The sequence below is a fragment of the Crocuta crocuta genome, unplaced genomic scaffold (genome assembly GCF_008692635.1).
Source record: "Crocuta crocuta isolate KB4526 unplaced genomic scaffold, BGI_CrCroc_1.0 scaffold32, whole genome shotgun sequence".
Taxonomy (NCBI): Eukaryota; Metazoa; Chordata; class Mammalia; order Carnivora; family Hyaenidae; genus Crocuta; species Crocuta crocuta.
In genome coordinates this window covers 3,915,358-3,936,734 of record NW_027529424.1, presented here as the reverse complement: position 1 = coordinate 3,936,734, position 21,377 = coordinate 3,915,358, and positions in this window count along the sequence as shown.

The following is a 21,377-nucleotide window of genomic DNA, read 5'->3' as shown; positions in this document are numbered from 1 at the left end:
GGTAGGGTCCTCCATATCTGGCCCAAAGCTGGACCTGCCCAGAGCCAAACTGCTAAGTAGGTAAAATAAACCTTTAGCTACCTCAGCTTGACCACTCAAGTGTCTGTCACTCCCTTCCTTCTCCTGGCAGCCCGGCCCGGTTCTGTGTTCTCCTAAAACTAAGGCTCTAAGAAAAATCCCGTGGCCAATCATCAAGACATAAGTCTTTGGCAGATGCACCTCTCTGAGCAGCAAAGGTTTTCTTGACAAAACCTTATGGAAAAGTGTAGTGGTTAATATTAGGCATGAGTTTGCCTGGGCCACAGGACACCCAGATAGCTGGGCCTCTGGGTGGTCTGGGAGGGTGTTTCTGAAAGAGATTAGCAATCAGTCAATTGAGTAAAGGAAGACCAGCCTCCCCAGTGTCAGTGGATGTCATCCACTCTGCTGAGGGCCCGAGTGGGACAAAAAGGCAGAGGAAAGTTGAACTTGCTCACTGCCAGAGCGGGGATGTCCAGGGTCAGAAGAAGCTGGTTCTCACTTCCCTGGCCTTGGACCGGACATACAGCCTCAGCCCTGTTCTGGTTCTTGGGCCTCTCCACTTGTACTGAGACTTTCACCATTGGCTCTCCTGGCTCTCAGGCCTTTGGGATTGTTCTAGAAATACACCACCCACTTTCCTGGGCCTCCAGATCACAGACAGCAGCTTGTGAGACTTCTTAGCCTCCATGATTGCATGAGCCAACCCCTCATAACAAATCTCCTTGTGTCTGTCTGTCTATCTGTCTATCTATCTATCTATCTATCATCTATCTATCTATCAATCATCTAACTCCTATTGAATTGTTTCTCTGGGGAATACTAATACAAAAAGGAATATGGTCTAACCAGAATTTCAGATGTCAGGAGGAAGAGGAGGTACGGGCAAGTGTGAGGCATAGGGAGGCACACTGCAGAGAAGCCCTTAAAGTTCACTGAGAAGGTGTCGCCAACGTGAGCCACACGCAAGAGCAGGCCAGGTACTGTGGGGTAGACCAGCTGTTCAGGAGAAACCACTGCACACTGTTGCAGACCTTTCTCTTTAATCATCTTTGATGCTCTCCTTAGCCAAGGAACAAGGGTGACCCAGCTGCTGCTGGCTGTGTCTGACGCGGCCTCAGTAGTGCCCTATGATGGGGGGGGGGGGGGGCTCTGAGTCCCAGAAGAGAAGACCTTCCCTACAAAGGGGCTTCATACACCGGAACGAGGGAAGTATTTGGAAATAGAAAATGGCATCGCCAAGAGTTAAACCGGCCCCAGGTGTGTCCCCTGCTCATCACCCCAGGAGAAATGCAGGTATTCTGGGCTCGTGCCATTTACACACACGAGAAGGATGGCTTGCTGGTGACCTCATTACTGGTGTTGCCCAGAGAACCAGTCACACCTGCTCACCACCCACAGCCTGCTGACGCAGGGCTCAGGTGCCAGGCCCAGGAAAGCCTCCTGAGACTCCGTTCCTAGGCAGAAATGTCTCTCTTCATGGCCACATCAAGGGCTTAGAAATGATTCTCCTCGGGAGAGGTAACCGGGAAAGAACAGGACTTTGTGTGTTCATCAAAAAATAGATGACCCATGACTCCCAGCTGGTATGAACGGTCTCTTTCACATGCTCCTCTAGCATCGCCCAACACAGTTGTTCGCAATGCTGTGGGCCCCTCAAGTTAGCGCTCTGGGACCTTCGCCACAGCACAGGGACAGTCCCACCGTAAGGCAAGGGGGCCAGCCTTTTGTCCACAGGCAGTCACCAGCTTCCAAGTGCCCTGTCCATGGGGCAGGCTTCATAGCACCCTGGGCAAAGAGGCAGTCCAGCACTGTAAGCAGCCCGCACGGCCTGTCGGGGGTGGGGGTGAGGGGGGAGACCCAGTCTCTATCCCAGCATGAAACACTTGGGGGATCTGACTCTACCTCTGTTCTTTTGATGAGTTTTTTTCCAAACAGGTTTCTTCAACCATCTTTGGTATGTGTGTTTCTGTGTTCCTTTGTTTCCTTTCTTATTTCTGCATGTTTACCGTTCCAACCTTGCGTCTCTCTCGTAGAGTGGTGGGATGCTCCATGACATATGTCATTCCTTCTCCGACTACTTTTATGTCCCCTTCTCAGCTAGTTTGGTGTGTAGTGGGGCAGGGGTGGGGGGTTGCGGCCACAGACACATTTTGGTGCCTGGTGACTGGACAGGGGCGACACAGGAACATTTCTGTGGGGCTCTGCACAGACTTTGCTGGCAAAGCTGCATCCTGCCTTCTCTCCTGAGACTGTGTGAAATGTCCCACTCAAGGTTCATCCCACCTCATTAAGAGTGTTTTTGGGGCACCTGGGGGGTTCACCTCATTAAGAGTGTTTTTGGGGCACCTGGGGGGTTCAGTCAGTTAAACCTCCGACTCGGCTCAGGTCATGATCTTGCGGTTCATGAGTTCAAGCTCCGCGTCGGGCTCTGTGCTGTCAGCGCAGAGCCTGGAGCCTGTTTCAGATTCTGTGTCTCCCTCTCTCTTTCTGCTCTCCCTCCCTTGCTCGTGCTCTGTCTCTCTCTTTCTCAAAAATAAATAAACATTAAAAAAATTAAAAAAAAAAAAAGAGTGTTTCTAATTTCTGTATGTATNNNNCTGTATGGCTCTCCTGGGCTCTTTTGGTCATGCTTTCAAATTCTGTGGAACTCTGGGAAAGGACTAACACCCCCAGAGCCTGGGGAGGTGGTGAGTAAGAGCTTTTACCCTCATGAGATTTCCCCGTCAATGTTGTCTAGGCTCCTTCATTTACTAGAGTGTGTTCCTGAGAATTCCAGGGACTTTATTGATCCATCTTCCATGTTACATCCTGTTCTGGGGTTTGGAGGCAGGAGGCAGGGCAACAGGCAGGTGAAGATAAAGTCAAGAGCTACTTCAGGTATCTTGCTTCTTTCTCCAGGGTTCACTTTTCAAAGTTTACAATGCGGAACTGTATGCTTCTCTGTATTTGATCGCCAACAGTGTTTGTGGGTTGTTTTGGTTTGGTTTGGTTTGACTATTTGCTGGCATAACCATGTTCTCTTGATTTCATTAGCCTTTGGGGAGAGAAAGAGAGCTGTGGTCCGACTTTTCGTTATTCTTCAGAAAATGCAAGTCCGTGGAATGAGAAACCAACGTTCCCCCAAGCAGGTCATGGGCAGCAAAGAAAAGAACAGGATAACAGGCTGTGGTCCTGAAACGGTGGCCCCAGCACCCCCCACACAACACCCCTGCCAGCCTTTAGTCCTGGAGATGAACTTCCTCTTGGCCTCACCCAAAGCCAAGGAAACAGAGGCCTGCTTTCAACTCAACGGACATCTGAGAAAAAGAAGTCCTTTCATTTCACTTAGAAGCCTCCACCCTTAAAACTAATCTGTCTACTCACACTCAAGCCACAACGATGACTTCTCTGTGTGTCACCTCAGCAAGACCTTGTAAAGGTCCCACATTCTCTGATCCCTCTGCCTAGTCCTCCGACAGGTGCATAGGAGTCTATCTTTCCCCGCAAAAGAAACTCTTCCCAACACAGTAACTTGCAATGTTGGCATTTGGGGCTAGGAATAGGAAAAGTGTCCTTCGCAAAGTGAAAAGTGAGAGGAGAGTGGGCCCTATGGAGGCAAAGCCCCCTCCATGCACCCTGACATCCACGGTAGCCGACATGGCCAGAAGGGGTCACCTTGCCAGCCCAGTCAGGGAGCTGCCTTGGGGAGAAATGAAGCAAAGCAAAGCATTTCCTCGGGAATGACCAGCTTACAACTTTGTACAGTCTTTTCTTTATTTATTTTTAAGTTTTACTTAATTTATTTTGAGAGAGCAAAAGAGAGTGGGGGGAAGGGCAGACAGGGAGGGATAAAGAGAATCCTAAACAGGCTCCTGCTGTCAGTGCAGAGCCTGACGTGGGGCCGGATCCCACAGCCATGAAATCATGACCCGAGCTGAAATCAAGAGTCAGACATTTAACCAACGGAGCCATCCAGGTGCACCTTGTACAGTCTTTTAAAACCATTACTTCGAGCATCTCTACCCTCTGAAGTTTGGTGTCCTGAAGCAAAGCACAGCCTCCCTGCCCTGCTTTGGGCTTCACATTGTCCAAGAAGGATTCTCCGTGGACTGTGTGACCTTGGGTGGGTTCCAGCCTCTCCGGGCACCAGGTTTCCCCTCTTGGGACATTATCACATATGCTTTCAACTTATACTCACACAGTGTAGGACGCGGGCCTGCACACAGGGAAAACCAAGGAAGAATTTGTCAAACTGAGTGAGAAATCAGGGTGCCCAGAGCCAAGTGCTTTTCTGTAATCTTGGAGCCAGAGAAGGAATATGGTAAGAAGCACAGCCATTATCTGGCAAACCCACGCCCACATCTGCCAGGGATGTTAGGGATTCCTCACCTGATCCCCGGCCGCAGACGCACCTGTGACAAAGGGACTTCCCCCATCTGGCAGCACCAGGAGGCACCCGGCTCTGCCCGTGTGGTGTGCGGCCCAGGGTGTGGCACGGAGAGAGCAGGGGTGGGTATCAGCTTGGGCGAGGGGCAGCGCACATCGCTGCACTCCACTGCTCCGTCTCTGGCTTAAATAATAGTGAGCTATGGTAAGCATCAGAACGCCGCATTGTAATAATGTTTGTTTTGAGAAGTGGTGGTAGACAGAGAGACATGCCGAGTCTCCACTTTCAAAAAATTTTTTAATGTTTTATTTATATTTGAGGGAGAGACAGAGCACAAGTGAGGGAGGGACAGAGAGAGAGAGAGAGGGAGAGAGAGACACACAGAATCTGAAGCAGGCTCCAGGCTCCAAGCTGTCAGCACAGAGCCCAATGCAGGGTCCGACACTTAATCGACTAGGCCACCCAGGCGGCCCCAGAGTCTCCACTTTCAAAGGCAGCTCCCAGGACAGGCTACCTGGGCAAGTCCAGCCCTGTGTGACCAGCCAGTGTGTACGTATGGTCCCATCCCCTCACCAGCAACCTTTCCTGAACCATGACTACTCAGACCCTGTCTAATTCATAGGAAATCCATTCACCTTCGTCATGGGGCTCCCCCTTCCCCTCCTCACCCCAAGAAGTCCACACCACCTGAACAGAGGAAACCCTGAGGTGTAAAAAGTCTTTGCTTCTGGGGCACCTGGGTGGCTCAGTCGGTTAAGACCAACTCTTGATTTAGGTTCAGGTCATGATTTTTGAGTTGATGAGTTTGAGCCCTGCACCGGGCTCTGCACTAACCATGAGGAGACTGCTTGGGATCCTCTCTCCTTCTCTCTCTCTGCCCTCCCCCAGTCATGTGTTCTCTCTATGTCTCTCAAAATAAATAAATAAACTTTTTAAAAATCTCAAAAAAATAAATTCATTAAATAGAGAAATAAAAAGGCTTTGCCTCTGGCTGCCATGCAGCATTATTGCTAGAGGTGGGTCCTACTCAGTCCTACAGGAAATCTCTGTCTGCCACCCAGATGCAACTGGACACCTCTTGCTTGGGTCCCTGGAGGTAGGGTGAGCTCCCCGCCTCCGGGACTCGGTCCAGCCCCGAGGGCCCCAAGCATGTGTTCTCAGGTGAGCTGTGTCCTAGGGCCACCATTGCAAGTGACCGCAAACCGGTGGCTGAAAACAGCGGGACTTTATTCTGTCACAGTTTAGGGGGCGAAAGTGGGCCGGCAAGGCATTGTGGGAGTCGGTCTTCCCGGGTGCCGTGAGTGAGAACCGTTCAGGACTAGCGGCACCCGGGCTCGCAGCTCTACGGTTCCAGTCTCCCTTTCCTTCTCACGGCTTCTCCTCTTCTCTTCTCTGTCTTGTAAGGACATGTGTCATTGCATTGCTGTCCCACCTGGTCGATCCAGAATGTTCTCATCTGAAGATCCTTAACTTAATTATGTCTGCAGAGATATGTTTTCCAAATAAGGTAACATTCCCAGGCCTGGCGGACATAGCGTTAGGGGCGCACCCTGCAGCCCGGGTGTCTCAGCTGCAGTGGCCACAGACTGGGGAGCTGAAACAGCACACACTTATTTCGCACCGTTCTGGGGGGCTGCAGCTCCAAGATCAACGTGCTGGCAGGTTTGGTTTCTTCCGAGACCAGTATCTCTGGCTCACGATGGCAGCCTTCTCATTATGTCTTCCCACCGTCTGCACGTCCCCCGTGTCTCTCTGCGCATCCACATTTCCTCTTCTTAGAAGGACCCCAGTCAGGTTAGATTAGCTGCCGCCTCCTCAAAGGCCTCATTTTAACTTAATCACCTATTTAAAGATCCCATCTCCAAATTCACTCACATTCTGAGGTACCGGGGGTTAGCGTTCCGATGTATGAACTTTGGGAGGACACAGATCAGGCCTTAACAGCAGGTAAGCACCTTTCAGATCCTACTCTGGCCTCGGCCAAGTTGCTTCGCTGGCTCAGGAGGCCTGAGCTATTTGGGTCAGTTTCCTGTCCACTCCAGAGCCTGGAGCTGAGCCCAGGAATGAGACAGCTTTTCCTTTCTTCTTTTTTTTAAATGTTTATCTATTTTTGAGAGAGAGGAGGGGGAGAGAGGGGACGAGCAGGGGAGGGGCAGAGAGAGAAGGAGACAGCAGAGAATTCAAAGTAGGCTCTGAGCTGTTAGCACAGAACCTGGGGTGGGGCTCGAACTCGTGAACCATGAGATCATGACCTGAGCTGAAGTCCGATGTCCAACTGACCCCAGCCACCCAGGCGCCCTGACAGCTTTGTCGGTTCAAATCCCCTGAAACAAAGCATCTTATCACTCTTCCTTTTCCTATAGGAAGGCAGCTAAGAAATGCTACTTGGTCTCCTCCAGAGGGAGCCACCTTTAGGGACTCAGAGATGCCCACGTCTGCCCTTCTTCACTGATGCCAACATGCCTCCCTCGCTTCTAAGGGGCTGCTAGCCCTGAGCCTGCTCGGACGGGCTCCCAGTGCGCTCTGTCCCAAGGAGCTCCCTTAGCCTCCCAAGGCCGGGTGCTGTCTTATCACTTAGGGCTTAACATGCGCCAACACCTCCCTTCTTCATGTTCTAAATTCACTTAGTCAACTCCCTCTTTCCAAATGTGAGGATGAATTGTACTTTTTTTTTTTTATGAATTGTACTTGATGTGGAGAAAGTGCTTGATAAATATTTGCTGGATGATTAAATAAGTGTATTAGTTTGGAGGTCTGCTATAAAAAACAATAGCCAACAACAACAAAAACAACCACAGCCACAGACTGAGTTATCTTCTCATTATTCTGGGGGCAAAGGTCCAAGACCAAGATGTTATCAGGTTGGTTTCTTCTGCAGGTGTGTGTCCTTGGTTTGAGATGCTGACTCCTGAGGTGCCTGGGTGGCTCCGTCGGGTAAGTGTCTGACTCTTGGTTTTGGCTCAGGTCATGATCTCACAGTTTGGTGAGTTCAAGCCCCACATAGTGCTCTGCTCTGGCAGCATGGAGCCTGCTTGGGGTTTTCTCTCTCTCTCTCTCTCTCCCTCTCTCTCTCTCTCCCCCCTTTCTTTCTGCCCCTCCCCTACTTGTGCTATCTCTTTCCTCTCTCAAAGTAAATAAACTTTAAAAAAATGTGGAGGATGGGGCGCCTGGGTGGCTTAGTCGGTTAAGCGTCCGACTTTCGCTTAGGTCATGATCTCGCGGTTCGTGGGTTCGAGCCCCGCATCGGGCTCTGTGCTGACTGCCAGCCCAGAGCCTGGAGCCTATTTCAGAGTCTGTATCTCCCTCTCTCTCTGACCCTCCCCTGCTCACGCTGTCTCTCTCTCTCTTCTAGAAATAAATAAAAAATATAAAAAAAAAAAATGTGGAGGCTGACTTCTCTCCAAGTCGTCACATGGCCTGACCTCTGTGTATCTGTGTCCTATGGCCTCTTACAAGGACACAAGATCCCATTTCATTTATCCCTAATTCACTCATCCTTAACTTCATTTAACCTTAATTTCCTCTGAAAAGAAGCTATCTCTAAATGCAGTCACATTCTGAGGTACGGGGAATTAGGGCTCCAGCACATGAATCCCGAGGGGACACAATTCAGCGCCTAACAGTGAGGTAGTTTTCAGACACAGACTTTGCTGAAGGAGAGAACACACACAGACCTATCCTGTGGTGAATTAAACTCTGCTCAAGTACCAGGGCCAGCTCAGAGGACGCAGAGGGTGCCAGTCCTCACCGGGGCTGCCGCGTGCCAGGCACTGCCCAGCGCTTCACACGGGAATCAGGGTTGGGCTTTTCCTCCCTCTGAGTGGCACCTGTCTGGTGTATTTAAGAGGGTGTGATGATGGAGGGAGAAGGGCTGTCCCCGATCTAGTCCAGAGCTCCCTGCCTGATCACTACTCCTCCAGTGGGGTGTTCCTCTCCGCTCTGGGTAACACATTTACAAAGATGCCCTTCCGTGTCCATCGTTGTCAATAAGTTAGTATAGCTGAATGTCTACAGAAGACACTGTCAGGGGTCACCCCTCACGCCACTGTGCACCACAACGGGGAGGAACCCATGGGCTGAATCCTTTTGGTGCAATATGGCGACTTTTAAAGAAGACTTTGCAGGCATGAGGCAGGGGTAAGAGCCAAGCACATCACACCTCTCTGTGTGGCCCCATTCTGCTCCACTCTGGAAAATCACCACGTTGTCAAAGAAGCTCTATCTGTTGGGATGCTTTCACAGGTGAGTAAGAGCCAAGCTGACTCAAAGTGGCTTCCACAATAAGGAGAACTTACTAGTTTCCATAAATGAAAAGCCCACAGGGGGATTAGGCTTCAGGCGAGGATTGATCTCACAGTTCGCAAGCCACCAAAAACCCCATCTCTCTTTCTATCTTTTGTCCCTGTTTGTTTTCCTGGGATTGGGAAACAATCCCAATCATCCAAGGGCCCTCTCCTCTTTGGTTACAAGAAGGCCACCAGCAGCTCCTGGGATAAGCTGCCTCAGTCCCGTAGAGTAGGAAGAAAATATTCTTTCCCCAATTGGATCAGAAGTCCTGAGCCACCTGCTGGTGTAGACCATCTTTAATCACATGCCCATCTCTGAATCCATCCGTGTGCCTGGGGTTCGGGTGGGACTACCCTAAAATGCTTAGAAAAACAAGGACACGTTCCTGGAGCTGGATGGAGGGTGGTGGCAATATCCACCCCACCCTAGCCAGGGAAGCTCAGGACGTTGAGAAGAGAAACATAATTGAAAGGCAGCTCTGACCAAGAAAGAAACACGGCAATGCAAATGGAAGTTACCCAAAATAACCTCCACCTATTTTGAAATGGTATTACATTATATCATATAAAAATAACAGCTGCTAACCATTTACTGAGTCTCCCAAGCTCACATCGCATATACATATACCTACATACATTGCATATGTATCGCTGAACGTAAAAATAGCAAACGTTTATACAGAGCTTGTCCTGTGCCAGGCTGAGCATTTCACACTTATCCACTCTTCAGGCAAAGACAGAGACAAAGCATTAAGTAAAATGCTCCAGTTTACACGTCGGTGCGGGAGACGCTGTTGATGTAGCCCTAGGTGAGCGGCTCTCAACCCTACCTGCACAGCACCGAACGGGGGTCGGGGTGTTCTTCAACACTGGTTCCTACATCTCCCTCTAGAACAGCAACAACCACAAACAGAATATCCAGGAGGGAGGTCTGGGCACCAGTATTTGCCCTTTGAGCTTCTTAGGTGATTCCGATGTGCAGCTGGGGTTGTAAACCAGTGTTTTATACAAACACATCACTAAAGGACAAGTATTAATTCTCAGAAAGAGTACATTATAAACACACAGTGAGGGAAAGTTGTGCAGGCTGCTTTTAGACAATAGGTTTGAGCAATGAAAACTTGATCAAGGCAAAAGGGCCCAAAGCGATCCCCTGGCTGAACACAGACAGGACCATCAGATGACTAACCTCAAAATAGCCCTAGGCCCCAACTAACCAGTGGGCTACTTACAACTAGGCCCAGTTACCATAAAAGGGAAAGCTCCACATGTCCCCATACCTCCTGAGCTTCCCTCTTTAAAAACAGCCCCCGCCCACCATTTTTTGGCAGACAGCCTTTACCCTGCTGTCCAGCCCACTTGTCCCCTGCGATATATTCAATAAACTATCTCTTTTGTTCTGCCTCAGGTGAATTCTTTCACACACACACACCCGTGCCACCTGCCCCCTCACCAGATTGGATCGCCCCGTATTTGAGCCCTCCCACCTCGTCTGATTGGAGCGACACCATTAAAGTGACATTTCCCTCTTATCTTCACAATTTGCAACATTGCCTCTTTCACAATGGAGTGAGACTTCCTGTGTTATCTTCCAGAGCCAAAGAATTCCCCTCTTCCCTTCTCCATTTCAGACAGGCTCCTGGTAGCCTGCTAAAAAGAAAGAACAGCCCTCATGGTTCCTGGATTAATTGTAGCAAGATTGGGATAGTCTACTAACACGTTAAAAGTATACTTGTTTGTAAGGGTCACATTAACTTGTGGGTCAATGACCATCTTCCATCCAGGCCTCTGTCCATAAGGGGAATTGTGGGCAAGTAGTTTTGTTCTTCTATTAATTTAATCCTTAAAACAACTCTACAAAGTAGGTGTTATCATCCCAATTTGCGCATGGGAGAAGCAGCTTGGAGAGGGAAATTTACCAGGGCCATATAGCTGGAAAGCACTGGGAATAGAGGTGCTAACTCAGACCATGGAGTTCCCAAGCTTGCTATCTGCTCGCTACCTCACCCTAGACCCTGGGACCCTGGGCACGGGGGAGCAGATGACAGGAGCCAAAGCTGAGCAGGATAAATGCTCCCCGTGGCCAGAAGCAGGATGAACCATATGGCTCAATCCACATTAAAACAAAAACCACAGGCCCAAAATGGCACCACTTAGGTTGAGTCCCCAAAACAGGCTTAATATCTCATCTAGTTGCAATTTCAACCTCCCCCAGAAATGTCATCTTAACCGGTCAGTCAGGAATTTGCGGATCAGCACCAGTGAGGTAATCTGCCACATGAGCCTTCTCCTCCCCCAGAGGAAGAAGAGATGATCTGCAGGATAAGACCCCAGCTCCTCCCACCAAGGGAAAGCAACCAAGTCTGGTATAATCCTTCCTTTTCTTTGCTGATGACTTTCTTGCCCCCCCCCCATAAAAATCTTCCATTTTTGTATAATTCTTCCTAGCTCCCCTCTACTTGCTAGATGGATGCTTCCTGATTCATGAATCACTTAATAGAGCCAATTAGATCTTCAAATATGCTCAGTTGGATTTTGTTTTGTGGTATCTCTCACATCCTAGAACTCTGCGTGCAGACACGTGTAAGCCCTGTTGTAGAGGGCACACAGAGCCAAGTGGGGGACACTGATGTCCTTATGAGAGAAGATTTGAACACACAAAGAGACACAGGACACACACGCACAGAGAAGGATGGAGAGAGAAGTCTGTGTCTGCGAGCTCAGGAGAAACTGAACACGCTGACACCTTGATCTTGGACGTCCAGGCCCCAGAACTGTGAGCAGTGAACGTGGCTTATTTCAGAGCCACAGTCTGTGGCATTTTGTTATGGCCACCCGAGCTGACCAAGACAGGGAACGAGCTGACGACATCGGATTCCTTTTCTTGAGACATGACAGCGTGACGCGTGGGCAGGTCCACCAGCTTTCAAGGCCTGAATGGGTTAGTCTCCAGGAAATGGAAAGCTCAGGTGCTATTTCAGAATAGTTTTCTGCAGCTGTTGGCCAACAGGAGACAAAAGACAAGTGTCCTTTTCCCAAGATTGGGGCCCTGCATTGGGGCTCTGGCTCCTTTCATGTTGATTGCAAAGGTAGGCCCGTGCTCCAAAGTGCACAGAGCCCTGTGCTAATGCCCCCACGCCCCACCCCCCACCCCCCAGCACCAGCTGCGGGGACTTGCAGGTACAGCATGCCCGGGGCCTCAGAAGACTAAAGGCAGGTTGAATGCCGTAGACGATGAGGCCAAGGACTACCTGGGGTCTTAGTGAACTGGGCGGCTCCCACCCAGCCCCTGTGACTTGTACACTGCCCAGCCCAGAAGCAAGCCCTTCCAGGGGCCCCCACCACCATTTTTATTCCCCTTTCATTTCTTGGGTAACTGCCCTTTCTTCTCAGTTCCAAGAGCTTGTATCCCCCACGGTGAGACAGCCCTTTTCTTTTCATTCCTCTTGATCACTGGAGGAATAAGGCCTTCACCGCTTATAGCTTCCAGTTTCAACTACTCCCTTGTCCACACCTGACACATCCCTCCACTTTTCCTACGTGCTCTTGGTAACCTCCTGCCCAGAATTCTTGGTTTAGGTGTCCAAACTCAATTTGAAATTCTTTGGTTCCTTAAAGAACCCTACTCTCTCCTCCTCGACCACAGAAGTTCTAGAAAGCTCTCAATATCCTAATTCTCCCCTGTCCCCATCACAAGTAAAGGTTCTGGTCACCAATTCCAATGTGTATGTGGGGAGGAGGTTCCTCACACCACCAAGCAATTCTCGGACACCAAACTGGATGTCCTCCAATTCAGCTCAATTCTGACACCATCTACCCAGAGATAGCACCAGATCCCACAGGCTGAAGACTTGGTCCTACAAGACTGCTTCCCACACACATGCAAGCACTTCAGATGTCATCACAAGTCCTTGTCACCTGTGCTTCTAACCAGCCGGCTATAAATCGGAGGTTCCAAAGACACCCTCCTTGGATTCGCTTCATTTGCTAGAGCAGCTCACAGAACTCAGGGAAACATTTCAATTACTAGGTCACCAGTTTATAAAGGGATAGGGCATAGGAGCGGCCAGATGGAAGAGATGGGTAGGGCAAGGATGGGGAAGGCATGTGGGGCTTCCATGCTCTCTGAGCGTGCCTCTCTTCCCGAATCTTCACCTGTTCACCAACCCGGAAGCTCTCTGCACCCTATCTTTTTGCGTTTAATGGAGGCTTTATTACTTAGGCATGATTGGCAATTGAGTCAACTTCCAGCCCCTCTCCTCTCCTTGGGAGTTGAGGGGGATGGGATTTGAAGTTCTCACTCTCTAGCCACAGGGTTAGTTCCCATGGCAACTGCCCCAAGTTTAGGTGTGGGCCAAATGGTCCATTAACATAACAAAAGACACCTTTGTCACTCTCAACTCTTGGGAAATCGCAAGGGCTAGCTCAGCTATCCGAAGCTAGGTGCCAGAAATGATGAAGACCAACTCTATATTTGCTATTATACCGTAAAGTAGGTAATTGTACTAGTCAAGGTTTTCCAAAGACACAGAACCAAGAGGATATACAGTTGGTCCCTGAACAACAAGGGGTTGAACTGTGCAGGTTCACGTACATGTGGATTTTTTTAAGTTTATTTATTTTCAGAGAGAGAGAGAGAGCTTGCACAAGCTTGAGTGGGGAAGGAGCAGAGAGAGAGGGGGAGAGAGAATTCCATGCAGGCTCTGCCAGCGAGGATCCTCCTGATTCGAGGCCTGAACCCACGAATCATGAGATCATGACCTGAGCTGAAACCAAGAGTGTATGCTCAACTGACTGAGCCACCCAGGTGCTCTAGATTTTTTTAATAGCGCAGTACTATACATGTATTTTTCTTCCTAATGATTTTCTTTCTTTTTATTTTTTTATTAAAAAATTTTTTTTGATGTTTATTTTTGAGAGAAGGAGACACAGCATGAGTGGGGGAAGAGCAGAAAGAGGGGGAGACACAGAATTTGAAGCAGGCTCCAGGCCCTGAGCTGTCAGCTTACCTGGGGCTTGAACTCATGACTCGCTAGATCATAACCTGAGCCAAAAGCAAGAGCAGGCACTTAACCAACTGAACCACTCAGGTGCCCCTGGTACCTCCATTCTTAACAAGCCCCTAGGTAAGCTGTAGGTACACTGAAGTTCAAGACTTATTAGCTCTTATAGATTGAGTTGCATTTCCCTAAAATTCATATGTTGGGGTACTAACTCCCAGGACCTCAGAATGGGACCTAATTTGGAGATGGGATCTTTCAAGAGGTAATCGAGTTAAAATGAGGTCATTAGAGTGGGCTCTAATCCAATATGACTTGTGTCCTTATAAGAAGGGGAGATTTGGACACAAAGATGTGCCCAGAGGGAAGAGTCAGTGAAGATGCAGGGAGAACAAAGCCGTCTCCACACCAAGGGGAGAGGCCTCAAGCATACTTTCCTCTCACAGCCTCAGAGGAAGCCAATGCTCCCCACACCTTGATCGCAGACTCACTGCCTCCAGAGCTGGGACACAATCAATGTCTGTTGTTTGAGCTGCTGGGTTTCTGGTACTTTGTTAGGGCAGCCCTAGCAAAACCAAATACACTGGCTCCACAGAAAGAGGGACCTTGACAACAGTATCGTGACCTGCCGTGGGGTGGGGGTGGGGCACCTAGAATGTTCTGAGCCACAACCGGAAGACAGGCTTAGCACTCCATTTCCTCCAAGCAGAGAGGAGCTTCTCACACAAAGTTCTTCAAGTGAAGTAACCTGAGAGCAGCAGGGAAGCCAGTGTCTGTTTTCTGGGGCAGGCTGGGAGACGTGCAACAGAAGGATCTGGACCAAGGACACACACACACACACAAAAAGTGGGTAGAAGAGAGTAAGGTTAGGAGTTGAAAAAGTGAGAAATAGGGATCCTGAGAGAGGATAGTTTCCATCTGTTATTTGTTCTAACTTCCAGGCTGATGCTACCGGGGGTCTTCTCTCCACATGCGGGAGTTTAAAAAATAGGACTCTGTTGGCATCCTGGGCAAGCGTGTTACTTGATCAAATAAAAATGCTCCTCTGAAAGTCTCCTGGGTGGGAGTGAGCATCCACTGGGTTCTCCAGGGTCCTGGATGCCATCTGGCCTCCCCAGTGTCCCTCAGAGCCCCTAGTCCCCAGCTGAGTTTAGTCTTCACGCTCCCCTTGAAATCCCGCCTTTGAATGAAGAGAGCACAGGGGATCTTAGGAACTATGCTGTCTGCCCCTCACTTTATTTATTTTTAATTCTTTTAAATGTGTATTTATTTTTGAGAGAGGGAGTCAGACAGAATCAAAAGCACAGAGCCTGACGTGAAGCTTGAACACACAGACCACAAGATCATGACCTGAGCTGAAGTCTGACGCTCAACCGACTGAACCATCCAGGAACCCCTGCCCTTAACTTTACTGTTAACAAATATGAGCCTTAAAGAAATTAGGGACATTGTCTCTGGGACAATGAATAGCAACCACAGCCTGAGTCTCCTGGATCCTGGACAGGGGTCTGTCTACACCAGCAAAGCCAAATTCTAGTCCCACAGCACACTGCAGGGTGGGAAGGGGTACGAAGGAGAGCTCCCTGAAAATAGGGTTTGTTTTCAAAACCTGTAGAGATGCCCAGCCGTTTCCCACTCAGGACCTTTCCATAAATTGTCTTCCCACCTAAAATGCTCCATGCCCACACCCCTTCCACCTACATATCTTTTTCTTCTTTAGATCTTGAACACCGTTTCCCCAGATGAGCCTGATTCCCCATACTCAATTAGGTCCTAATGATAAATGCTCCCTCACCTCCTCTGCTTTTCCCCTTTGGTGCGCTTATTAGTATAATTGCATCTTTAGCGGGTAGTTGGTTATTTCATGCCTGTCAGCTGCTACCATATAAACTTCACAAGTACACATCTTCCTCATCCCTACCTTCCCTGCCCCTCACACAATCCCATACACACAGTGGGGGTCTACAGATAGGTGCTGATGTGATGGCTGAAGTAGCAGGCTAAGGACTCAGAGATTCTGCAATAAAGCAACTGATATAACCTTGCTTTCATTCAGCATTTCCCAGCCCTTGTTGGACCATGGAAACTTCTCTTGAGAAACAGGAATCTGAGCAACTAGACCCATAGAATGGGGGCACACTTGGGGAAATAATATACTGTGTTACACAGACTGCCCCAAATAACAAGGTTCCGATGCTCCCTGTCCCAGAGAGAACAAGGCTTCTTTATTAGAGATGGAAGCAAGTTTGAACCACAGTGCCTCCTGCGATCAGAGGAAAATAAGTGGATGACCACCATGCCCAAATTTCATTCTCAGGTCATATGGGTCTTCAGAATCTAGGACTTTTTAAAGTCAAAGTGCCATCATTTGGTTCCTCCAGTAGTGAAAAAGAGATCTTAAGTGCCTCTTGAGCTATAGCTCTTCCAGTGAAGTTGGAATTTTTTCAGAAGAAAGTGAAATTAGCATTAACTGTGAGTTCTAGGACAGAGCAGAGCCTGACTCTCAGTCAACATGGAGGAGAAAGGCAGATATTCTAAGTGTGATGATTAATCTTATACATCAACTTGATAGGGCCAAGAGATATCCAGACAGCTGGTTAAACATTCCGGTATGTCTGTGGTTCTAGGTATATCTGTGAGGGTGTTTCTGGAAGAGGTTGGCATTTGGATTGGAAGACTAAGTAAAGAAGATGTGTCCTCACAATGTGGATGGGCCTCACCCAATCCGTTGAGAGTCTCAACAGAACAAAAAGGCAGAAGAAAGGCAAATTCACAGTCAGCCTAATTAGATATCAGTCTTCTCCTGCTCTTGGCATTGGCATTCCTGGTTCTCTGAATCTTCAGACTTGAATGGGAATTATACCACTGGCTTCACCTGAGGCTCTAGCTTTCAGATAGCAGAACATTGGACTTTCTCAGCCTCCATAATTGTGTGAGCCAATTCTACATAATAAGTCTCTTATAGATGGACGGATGGATGGATGGATGGATTGATGGATGGATGGATGGATGGAGGGATAAATAGATGATAGATAGTAGATAGATAGATAGATAGATAGATAGATAGATAGATAGACAAGATAGATCTTATTGGCTGATTCTCTGGAGAACCCTGACTAATACACCAAGCGATAACTATTGCATGAGGAATCCAAGTGCCCATTAAGGGACAATATCAGAGGTACCAGCCCCTCTTACCTGGGAACTGGGTCTGGAACAAAACTGAGGGAGCAGGGCTCAGTGATGGGGCCAGCNTAATGGCTGTTTCCTGGGGCTCTCCTGTGAAATCAGAGCTGGCTGGGGGGCCATGGGCGTGCTGGGCAACGCCAACTGCTCTTGGCCCTTGGTGGCTTCTATCTTGATCCAGGAGACAATGACTTCATGTACAACAGCAGCGGCTGGAGAAGGAGCAGATGATAAAGGAAACCAAAAGTCCACAAGAGATATAAGAAGAAGCTCAGAGAGGAGAGCCATCCAAGCTGGAGCGATGAGTAGGTCAAGGGTAACCCAAAGCTCAGGGGACAGGAGGTGGAGAAAGACCTTTGGCTCCTTAAGGATGTCATCAGTGACCTTTAGAAAGAGAAGCTCTGCTGCTGAGCGGAGACAGGAGGGATAATGGAGGCAATGTGAGGGCAGGACAGAGCAGAGGCAAATGTGGTGATATCAGCCACTCCATCTGCATGGAAAAGCTCACAGGAAAAGGAAGTGTGGAAGCTAGAGAGGTAGAAGTTCAGGCTTCAATTGTTTCAATGTAGGGAGAAGTTCAATATTGTCTACCCAAACGACAGTGGACCATCAGGTTTTTTGTGGGTCCTGCTATCCTAACCAAATGGGATAGGGAGGGAACCTAAAAAATAACCTTAAGGTTTATTAATAATAATATTTACATAATATTTTATTTTTTCATATTTTAAATCTGAGGTTGCCTGATGGTGTTCTTTCTATAAAGGGGGAAATAGAGGTGTGTGGGTGGCACAAACGGTTAAGCGTCTGACTTCGGTTCAGGTCACGACCTGCGGTTCAAGGGTTTGAGCCCTGGATGGGGCTCTGTGCTGAAAGCTCGGAGCCTGGAACCTGCTTTGGATTCTGTGTCTCCCTCTCTCTCTCCGGCTGTTTCCCGGCTCATACTCTGTCTCTCTCTCAAAAAAACAAATGTTAAAAAATATATAAAGGGGGAAATAAATGCTAGGAATTAATAATGCAGATAAGCCTACAGCCCACATGAGAGTTCCATACAACATGCAACAAACATTTCCTGTCCCGATATTTACCAGGAACTATTCTAGGCGCTTGGGATACAGCACAAAAATAGGTGCCCCCATGAAGCTCATGTTCTAGTGGTTTGTATGACTAACGGTTCCAAGAGGAAACAGCTGTCATGTGGCCCAGAAGGTGATTCAAGGTGAGTTTGTTCAGGAAAGGACTAGCCGCAAAGGTCTGGGTGAGGACCCGGAGAAGAGCCACCGTGGTGACCAGGAGGGAGAGGAGAGACGTTGTGGCCCCCACTCCAGGAGGAGACATTCAGAGGGGCAATGACGTCTGGTTGAGGGACCAGACTCGCCGTGGTGACCCAGCAGAGGAATAAGTCCCCTGACCTCACCCTCCTTGCCCTCACCTGGAAGTCAGGGGCAAGAGAGAGCATTGATCCGTCCCTACGGGCCAGCGTCCTATGCAGACAGCAGGGTGGAGAAGGCAAAGACCGATTGGGTGGGGCAGACAGAAGGCAGGTGGCACAGGCTATTTCAGTCCATCTACCAGGAAGCTTGAATTCTGGGGCCTCTGTGAGTTTGGGAAGTAGGAGAGGGAAGGAGGCTCACTCTGTATGGAAGGGAGCAAGGGACTAGGCAGGGCATTCCCACAAAATAGCTCTTTTCTCTCCTGCACAAACTCCATCACACAGAGAGCCTCCCGCCCTTGCCGAGGACCTCTCTCCTGACCCACTTTCGTGGGAAGAACATGGGGCTAGATGTCACGGCATCTAGGTCCTGCCTCTTGGAGCTTACAAGCTATATTCCTCTGCTAAGGCTGACATAATAGATCCCCACACCCCAGGGGGCTGAAAGCAACAGAAATTTACTTCTTGCAGTCGTGGAGGCCAGAAGTCTGAAATCAAGCTATGTGCGGAGCCACGTCCCTCCTAAGGCTCCAGGGAAGGGGTCTTCCTTGCCTGTTCCAGTGACAGGTGGCTCACGGCACCATGTGGCTTTGGCAGCTTGCCTCTCCGTTCACATGGCCTTCCTCCCCATGCTTCTCAGTATCTCAAATCTCCCTGTCCTTTCTCTTCTGGGGACATCAGTGGGTAGGTAGCTCACCCAAAAGACAGAATGATCTTGTCTTGAGACCCATGGCTGGATCACATCTCCAAGGACCCTGTTTCCAAGTAAGGTCACATTCGCAGGAACCAGGAGATAGAACTCGGTCATATTGTTTCAGGGACACGATTCAACCTACTAGCTGCATGGTCCCGAGCAACTGTTTAATCCTTCTGAGCCTCAATTTTCTCACCTGCCAAACACCGAACCCCAACCTGAGGTTGACAAAAGATTAGGGTCACATGCTAGAATGTGGATGAAACTGGAGGACATGGTACTATGTGAGATAAAAGGACAAATCCTGCATGATTCCACTTATACACGCGGCTCCTAGCGGGGTCAGATGCGCAGAGACAGAAACAGGACCATGTCGCCCGGGGCTCGGGGAGGAGATAAGGAGACTTACTGTTTAATGGGGATGAGTTTCGGTTCTGCAAGATGAAAAAGTTCTGGAGATCCAGTGCACAACAACGTGAGGATACCTAACGCCTCTGAATTGTACACTTAAAAATAACTCAGATGGGAGATTTTATGCTATGTGTCTTTTAGCACCATAAAAAAAATGCACAAAGGAAACAGGAAGATGAGGTGAGTGAACCAAAAGCTCTTTGTAAACAATAAAGCACTAGATACGTGGAAGGTTGTCCTTCCCCAGTCAAATCTCCAGTCACAGAGCACCGCCTAGTATATAGTAGTATATAGTAGGTGCTCAGTAAATACTCACAGAGTGGATGATCTTTATAATCACTCTAACTCACAGCGGGAGAGAAAAGGACCTTAAGGAGGGGGGAAGGAGGGGGAAGAAACAGCAGAACTTCACTCTGGTAAACAGACAGAGGCTTCTCAGAAATGAAGGAGATGTTCACCGTGAGATGAGGTCCAGAAGCATGGCCCACTCCTAACAGAGACCCCTGGGGGGCTGCAGTCAATATCCTCCCCTTTTCTGTAGGGACACAGGGTCATCAGTAGGAGGGATCCTGAGACCCCAGGAAAGAAAGGCAAGGGCTGGGTGGGTGGAAGGCCGTGTAAGCACACGCCTGTTCTGCATTCTGCACCGTGGCTGCACAGACCCTCAGGAACACCTTCGGGAGATCTCCAAACTTATGAAGACTAGATTCTAGAGTGCGCTTTCTAAAAAAGGTTAATTTATTTAGTTTGAGAGACAGAGAGCATAAGCTGGGTAGGGGCAGAGAGAGGGGGAGACAGAGAGAGAGAGAGAGAGAGAGAGAATTCCAAGCAGGTTCCACGCCAACAGCACAGAGCCCTATATGGGGCTTGAGCCCTCGGACTATGAGATCATGACCTGAGCCGAAATCAAGAGTCGGATGCTTAACTGATGGAGCCACCCCAGTGCCCCTGAGTGCACTGGCTTCTAGCATCCAGCAGCCAACAGATCCACAGACACTGGCACAGCTCACACAGAATAACTAGCATGCTAGGCTTTCCTCTGGACCCCTGTCGCAGTCTGTCAACTTCTTGTGCACTTGGCATTGCTCCAAGGATATATGGGACACAGTCATGCCTGGGTATTTTTATCAGTTCACATCGAGGCATCTCTGGTCTCAAACCACTATAAACAGCTTATATTTTCTCTCCTGGCTAAGAGGCCTCTTAATCACAGAACCCTTGTTGTCTTTGTCTACTTTCAGAAATATCTGTTTCAGGTGTCCCAAGGCACCCAGCTGTCCTCAGAGACGCCTACTGCTGTGACAGTGTGTGTGTCCACAGCACGAACTCTGGTAAAGAGCGGGTGTCTGCACTGCACTGTGTGACATCACAAGGAGCAGGCATGGGATCTGCATGAAGCTTAAGCCAGCAGCGCCTTTGTTCCAACTGTTACCCTCTCCAAGTGTGCAAACACTAGTGCAGGAAGGCATGGCAAGCATGGTGACCCAGATGAAAGGCTGCCTGCGCATTCTCACACACACGAGCAAACACACACGCGTCCACGACAGTTAGATGTGATCTTAAAGTGGGTCAGCGTGGACTAAGGCTGGGGCACCCCCTACCTGCCCCTCACCCTTGTGGACCTTCTGTACCCTCAGCTGGAAATTTTTTTTAAAAAATGTTAATTTATTTTGACATAGAGAATGTGGGTGGGGGGAGGGGCAGAGAGAGAAAGAGAGAGAATCCCAAGCAGGCTCCATGCTGTCAGCACAGAGCCCAATGTGGGGCTTGAACCCACAAACTATAAGGTAATGACCTGAGCTGAAATCAAGAGTTGGACACTTAACGGAGTAAGCCACCTACCTACCCCAACTGGAACTTTTTTTATTTCCTTTTTTTTTCTCAGTAAGTTCTACACCCAGTGTGGTGCTTGAACTCACACCGCCCAGGTCAAGAGTTGCATGCTCTACCGGCTGAGCCAGCCAGGCACCCCTCCCTCATCTAG